Here is an 8,126-nt window from a genome sequence, read left to right as displayed (position 1 = left end):
CCGAGACACCCTACCGAAGTCTGTGGCCATCGCATCAGGCCGCCAAGTCCCGGGAGTCCCAGGGCTGCCGGCATGGTCTGACGTGGATTCGGTGGTTTCCCTCACCCCTCCCTCATATCCTCACCTTGATACCAGGCAAAGTCTGGGACCTGCCCCCTATCGACCTGAGTTGTTTCCCCTCAGCCCTTATCCGTGACTCCCGGAATCATTCAGGAGGTGGGGGTTGTGTGGAGGTGGATAGTTCTCCGCCAGCCAGCCATCCAGCCCCGGGGACTCTCCGTGCTGACAGTGGCGGCACCCTGGATTCTGTGGCGGCCCTCAGTCTTCCCTCAGGGTCGTACCTTAACTCTCTGCTGGACTGGGCACCTTTCCTCTACCGACCTGAAATCGGCCTCCCAGATGTGGCCCTCACCTCTCTCAGACTTCCGAAGCGGAAGTCAGTGGACGTCACATCCGGGCAAGCATTTCTGGGTTCCCCTGAGCTGTTAGCAGTGGCGGAGCGATATTCTGACTCCGGAGCCGAAATCCTTCCTCTTTTCCCCGCCTTGACCCAGCTAATCCCCACCCTCTGCCGTCCCGAGTGTATTCCCCTCAGAGCAAGGCTCTGATTCCTCAAGTTCCATTAGGAGGTAAGAGTGGGTCCTCAGACCTGACAGAAGCTCTCGGGGATGGAATCTGCGAAGTCCTCCGTTCTGAGGCTGGTGGATCCCTCAGTCTTCGCTCACTCCGTGAGTCCTTTTAACCCAGGACTAGAAAGCTTCAGTCCCAGGATAGATGCTACAGGGGCAGCTGCAGCACCCGTGACTGTGGGGGGAGGGTCAGAGGAGAAACTTCTCTTCTCATAGTTTCTCTTCACCAGCCCGGTTGAGACTTTGGAAACAGTGTGTTCTAAAAGTTTACTTTTTACTGCAGACGCTGAGCAGCAGCAGAGAATTCAGGAGGTCCTGCAGATTTGCAGTTAACTACCTTTGCTTTTTGAGTGCAGCTGTTTCACTTTTTGATTCTCATTCATATTAATACATTTTACATCTCTACCTAGTGTGTGTACATTATTTATATATATATAATAAATATAGAGTAGACGTTTTCATACACCCGTATATACATACAATATACATAAACACGTATGTATGCATGCCTGTTTATGTCATGTATGTTTATACATAATGTACTATGTTATTTGATGAAGGAATAACTACTCTTACTTTGCATGATTCGTTCTGATTCTCTCTATTCTACTTCTAGTCTATTCTTTATATTTTATTAAAATAATAATTTTGAAAGGCCAGCCCTCACCCACCATGGAGGTTATTAGCACAAGCGCTAGAGTCAAATGCCTCAATCCCCCAATCATTTCCACTGTCTTGGTATTGCTCCAGGGCCACTGGCATGTGTAGTCTGAGGGTCTCAGATTTGTGCAATGAAGTAGGGACAAGAGTTTAAAATCTTCCCTCCTCCCCATTCTGTGTTCTGCATGGTGCAGCCTACTGCCCCTCCCAACTACTTGCTTCCCTGTGCCCCCAACCCCAGGACGTTCTTATGTTCCTTGTTTAGATTTTTTTTGTTGTTGGACCACCTCCCAAACCACCCACTTTCTTCTATATTTTTCCAGGTATGTGTAAGAAGCAGAAGACAGCAGCCCAAGCTTAATTGTCATTTTGGCAACTGCCAATAAGGCACTAAATCTGTAAACAATTTAAGTATAATTAACATATTTACACTATTCTGTTTCCCATGGATGAATATGGTAACTGCTCCATTTATTTGGGACTTTTCTTTACCTGAATCTATCAGTAAACTTTTTTAGATTCCTTCATAAAGATCTTGAATATTTTTATTAGGCTTCTTCTTAGTAAACTTCGGATTTTATTGTTGTGATGAATAGGATCTTTTGAATTACATGTTCTAATTGATTTTTGCTTTTGTGTGGCAAGGTTCTTGGTTTGACTATGGTGATATTCCATATACTCTTTTCCTGCAGGCTCTTCTGCATTTTAATAATCCTTCTGTCTATTCCTTTACATTTTCTAGGTAGCTGATAATATTGACAGATATTATTCATCTCTTTTCCATATTCATCCCTCTTATTTACTTTGACAGCCACAGCTCTGACTTGGTGTTCTGGTACAGTTTATTTGAGTAGAAGACAGCCTTCATCTCTGACTTGTTCTTGCCATTAATGGGAATGCTTCTAACATTTCATATTAAGTAGACTGCTGTCAATTTCAGGAAATGAAAGTCCCTTTTAGGCTTAGTTTGCTAAAAGTTTTTATCCTCATATTGATTTTTTTTTCTGAGGCTCTCTCTGTACTCATTGACATAATCAAATATTTTTTCTACTCTACCTTTAATATAGGGGACTATAATCAAATATTTTCCCTGACATTATATCTTATTTTTTATTTCTTGATTATAGGCTGATTGTTCTATTTTTTCTGCTATGTGAATGAACTTATTTAAAGAGTTCTTTTCATGGGAATCCCTCATCTGGATCTTGAATAAAGGCAAAGTACCCTGGGAGGATGAGTTGAACAATTGCCCATCTTTTTGTGTGCTTTGGAGGAGTTGCCACAAGATGATGATGAATTCTCCTTGACCGTTTGACAGAACTGAATTTTGACACTGCCTTTTTTTTCTGCTATGTGAATGAACTTATTTAAAGAGTTCTTTTCATGGGAATCCCTCATCTGGATCTTGAATAAAGGCAAAGTACCCTGGGAGGATGAGTTGAACAATTGCCCATCTTTTTGTGTGCTTTGGAGGAGTTGCCACAAGATGATGATGAATTCTCCTTGACCGTTTGACAGAACTGAATTTTGACACTGCCTTTTCCTGAGGATGACTAGAGCTTTGAATACAAGTTTTGGTTTGTGGCTGTACCAATGTTTAGTTATTATGGATTCATCTCTTGAAGGAAGTTTCGATTGGTGATTATGAATAAAACTCCTCTAAATATTCATGTACAATTTTGGTGTGTTTTATAGAGCCCAAATTCATTTAGTCTAAAAGTAAGTCTATGTTTACCTTTATAAGAAACTGCTAAACTGTCCTCTAAAGTGACTGTACCATTTTCTTTCCTACTAGCATTGAAGGAGAATTCCACATCCTCTCTAAAATTTGGTATTTTCAGGTTTGGGGACTTTAGTCATTCTTATAGGTTTATAGTTAACTCTTTTTTCAGTTGACATTTGCATTTTTCTAATGAAAAATGATGCTGAGCATCTTTTGTATGCTTTTTTGGTGATCTGTCTATCTTCTTTGGTGGAATTTCTTTAAATCAGTTACATATTTTTATTGGCTTGTTTGTTTTTTCTCTAATGTTAAAAGTAATTTATTCATTTGGGACACGAGTCCTTTACCAGATATAGGATTTAAAATATTTTCTCCCTCTCTGTAGCTTTCTCCCTTTCTCTTAACAGTGCCTTTCAAAACAAACAAACAAACAAACAAACAAATTTCTTATTTGAGAGTAGTCTTCAATTTGCAAAAAATTGGCAAAAACTGTTCAGAGAACTCCCATAGACCCGACACCCAGTCCCCCCTTTCATTTTCATCATACATTAATATGATGTATTTGTCACATCTAACAAACCAAAAGTCTTTCATTGTTCCAGGATCCATCTAGGATATCACATTATTTTAGTCATCGTGTTTGCTTAGGCTTCTCTTGGCTGTGACAGTTTTTCATACTTTCCTTGTTTTTAATGACTTTGACAGTTATGAGAAGTACTAGTTAATCATTTTGTTGAATGGCCCTTAACTGGAATTGGTCTGAGGTTTTCCCCCATAGTTAGACTGGAACAATGAGTTTGGGGTGGGAAGAAGACCAGAAGGATGAAGTTCCATTTTTATCACATCATATCAGGAGTACTTATTATCATCATGACTTATCACTGTTGATGTTGACCTTCATAATTGACTAAGGTAGTGTTTGTCAGGTTTCTCCTCTATAAAGTTACATTGGGCTCCCCCTTTCCATATTGTACTTTCTAGAAGGAAGACACTAGCACAACTCATACTTAAGGAGTGATCGTTATTCTCCACCTCCTTGGGAGGTGGGTATCTATATGAATGATTTAGAGTCCCACTCCATGGGATATTTGTCTGTTCTCCTCCATTTATGAAATTATTCAACCATTGATATATCTTAGTATGACCTCATGGATATTTATTGTTTGTTAAGGATGACAATCCAATCCTGCTTTTTTTTGTTTTGTTTTTGGAATCATTTGTTCTATCTTTGGTCACTGGAAATTCTTTTTTTTATTTTTTAAAAAAATTTCAGTTTCAGTTAGCATACAGTATTATATTAATTTCAAGTGTACAAATGGTGATTTATACAACATTTGTATAACGTATGAAGTGATCACCCCAATAAATCTGTTACCTATCTGACACCATACATAGTCATTACAATATTATTGACTATATTCTGCATGCTATCCTTTACATCAACATGATTATTTTGTAATGGCCAATTTGTCCTTATTAATCCCTTCCTCTTTTTCACCCATCCCCCAACCCCACTCATATATGACAGTCATCAAAATGTTCTCTGTATCTTTAAGTTTGTTTCCATTTTGTTTGTTTATTTTGTTCTTTAGATTCCAAATGTAAGTGAAATCATAAGGCATTTGTCTTTCTCTGTCTTACTCCATTCAACACAATACCCTCTAGGCCCATCCATGTCTTTGCAGATGTGAAGATTTCATTCTTTTGTTTTCTTTTTTTAAATTAGATTTAATGGAGTGACATTGGTTAATAAAATTGTATAGGTTTCAAGTGTACAGTTCAATAATACATCATATATATATTGCATTGTGCGTTCACCACCTACAGTTAAATTTCCTTCTGGCATCATCTATTTGACCACCTTTATCCTTATCTACCTCTCCTCCTCCCCTCTTTTCCTCTGATAACTACTAAACTGTTGTCCATGTCCATGAGTCTCTGTTTGTTTGTCTTGTTCATTTGTTGCTTTCAGTTTTATATCCCACATATGAGTGAAATCATATTGTCCTAAACTTTTTCTGTCTGACTTAATTTGCTCAGCATGGTTATCTCAAGATCCATCCATGTTGTTGCAAAAAGCAGTATTTCATCTTTTCCTATGGCTGAGTAACATTCCATTGTATATATGTAGCACATCTTTATCCAATCATCTATCGAAGGGCATTTGATTATTTTCATGTCTTGGCCACCATGAATAATGCTGCAATGAACATTGGGGTGCATATATATTTATGGATAAATATTTTTAAATTTATTGGGTAGGTACCCAGAAGAGAGATTACTGGGTCATATGATAATTCTATTCTTAATTTTTTGAATAACCTCCATACTGTTTTTCATACTGGCTGTACCAGTTAACATTATCACCAGCAGTGTATGAGGGTTCCTTTTACCCCATGACCTCTCAAATACTTGTTGCTTGTCCTGTTAATGACAGCTGTTGTAATAAATGTGAAGTGATATCTCATTGTGATTTTGATTTGCATTATCTAATAGCTAGTGAAGCCGAGCATCTTTTCATATGTCTCTTGACCATTTGTCTGTCTTCTTGGGAGAAGTGTCTGTACAGGTTCTCTGCCCATTTTTTTTAAGTTGGATTACTTGTTTTTTGTTGTTGTTGTTGATTTATATGAGTTCTTTGTATATTTTGGATATTTGCCCCTTATTGGAGGCGTTGTTCGCAAATATCTTCTGCCTTTTATTTGGTTGCCTCTTTGTTTTGTTGATGGTTTCTTTTGCTATGCAGAAGCTTCTTAGTTTGACATAGTCCCATTCATTTTTGCTTTTACTTCCCTTGCCTTTGAGGTCAAATTCATAAAATCCAAGGTCTATGAATTCGGTACCGATGTTTTCTTTTATGCAATTTACTGTTTCAGGTCCTATATGTAGGTCCATTTTGAGTTAATTTTTGTATTTGGTAACGGATAGCAGTCTAGTTTCATTCTTTTGCATGTGGCTTTCCAGTTTTCCCAGTATCATCTATTGAAGAGGCTTTCTGTTCTCTATTGTATGTTTGTTGGCTCCTTTGTGGAAAATTATTTGCCCATATACATGGGGCTTTATTTCTGGGTTCTCAGTTCTGTTCCATCAGTCCGTGTGTCTCTTTTTCTGCCAATATCATGCTGTTTTGATTATTGTCACCTTGTAGTATAATTTGAAGTCTGGCAGTGTGATACCTCCAGCCTCATTCTTTTTCCTCAGGATTGCTTTCACTATTTGGGATCTTTTGTATTTCCATACAAATCTGATTTTTTTTTGTTCTATTTCTTTAAAAAATGCCATTGGGATTTTGATGAGGATTCCATTAAATCTGTATATTGCTTTGGGTAATACAGCCATTTTAACTGTGTTGCTTCTTCCTATCCATGAACACGGAATATCTTTCCACTTCTTTGTGTCTTCTTCAATTTCTTTTTATAATGACTTATAGTGTTCAGTGTATAGGTCCTTCACATGCTTTGTTAGGTTTATTCCTAGGTATTTTATTCTTTTTGTTGCAATCGCAAAAGGAATTGATTTTTCCACTTCCTTTTCTGACACTTCATTATTAGAGTAAAAGAAACCATCGACAAGGTAAAGAGACAACAATCCGAATGGGAAAATATATTTGCAAGCAACACCTCCGATAAGGGCTTAATATCCAAAATATACAAAGAACTCATATAACTCAATAACAAAAACAAGAAAACAAAACAAACGATCCAATTGAAAAATGGGCAAAGGACCTGAACAGACACTTCTCCCTAGAGGACATGCAAATGGCCAACAAATATATGAAAAGATGCTCAACATTGCTAGCTATTAGGGAAATGCAAATCAAAACCACAATGAGATACTATCTCACACCTGTTAGAATAGCTATCATCAATAGGACAAGTAATAACAAATACTGGAGAGGATGTGGAGAAAAAGGAACTCTCATACACTACTGGTGGGACTGCAAATTGGTACAGTATGGAGCCTCCTCAAAAAACTAAAAATTGATCTACCATATGATCCAGCAATCCCTCTCCTGGGTATTTACCCCAAAGACTTGAAAACCCATATCCGAAAAGATATTTGTGCACCGATGTTCATAGTAGCATTATTTACAGTGGCCAGGACATGGAAGCAACTGAAGTGTTTTACGATAGATGGTTGGCTAAATAAGCTGTGGTACATATATACAATGGAATATTATTCAGCCATAAGAAGAGATGAAATACTGCCATTTGCGACAACATGGATGGATCTTGAAATAATCATGCTAAACAAAATAAGCCAGACACAAAAAGCAACAAAGGGACAGGACAAACAAACAGAAACTCATGGACATAGATATAGGCTAGTGGTTACCAGATATCACTAATTAGTAGTTGATAGATGATCATGGGGATGGGGAACATGGCATAGGGAATGCAGTTAGCATTAATGTAATAGCTAGGTGGAGAGCCAGAGGAGAGAAAGAGCAATTAGGGAGATTGTTTTATAAACTATATAAATGTCTAACCAATGTACTATATACTTGAAACTAAAAATAAAATAATTTTTTAAAAGCCCTTTATTCCCTGGGGAGGTATGTGTCTCCTCTGTGACTAGGCCTCCTCAGTCCCAGGGCTCCACCCCCATGAGGAATGTGATGGGCAATGGGATTCTATGCCCCCGAAGTCCCAGTACTGCCCCATCAGCCAGATGCACTGTTGGTGCTACCTGAGATGCCCCAGTGCCTCTGCCCTGATCAGCCTGGATGGGTGGGGTTGGGATGGGGTGGGATAGGCCACTGGTGTGCCTGTGGCGGTTTTCCTTCCAATAACACTGACCACCAGGCTTTAGCCACCTGGCCTCTGTATCTCCACCCCAGCCACCAGGACCAGCTTCTCTGTGTGTCTCTTCAACTGTGGTAGACTTCCTGCTCTGCAGCCCAATATTCACTGCTGTAGTTTCCCCCAGGGCCCACTGCTAGCTCTGGGAGGGTGTGGAGAAATGAGCTCTGGGGAGGTTGGGGAAGGTGGCCAGGCTCTGTGACCTAATCTTCTGCCTGGCACTGTTGGCTGCCAGAACATAGCTGTTGTACCTCTGTATTTCATCTCTGCCCTGGTCTCTGCCCTGATCCCTGGGTTCTGCCACTGTAGTAT

The sequence above is a fragment of the Pteropus alecto genome, unplaced genomic scaffold (genome assembly GCF_000325575.1).
Source record: "Pteropus alecto unplaced genomic scaffold, ASM32557v1 scaffold275, whole genome shotgun sequence".
NCBI lineage: Eukaryota > Metazoa > Chordata > Mammalia > Chiroptera > Pteropodidae > Pteropus > Pteropus alecto.
Note: the sequence above shows the minus strand (reverse complement) of the source record.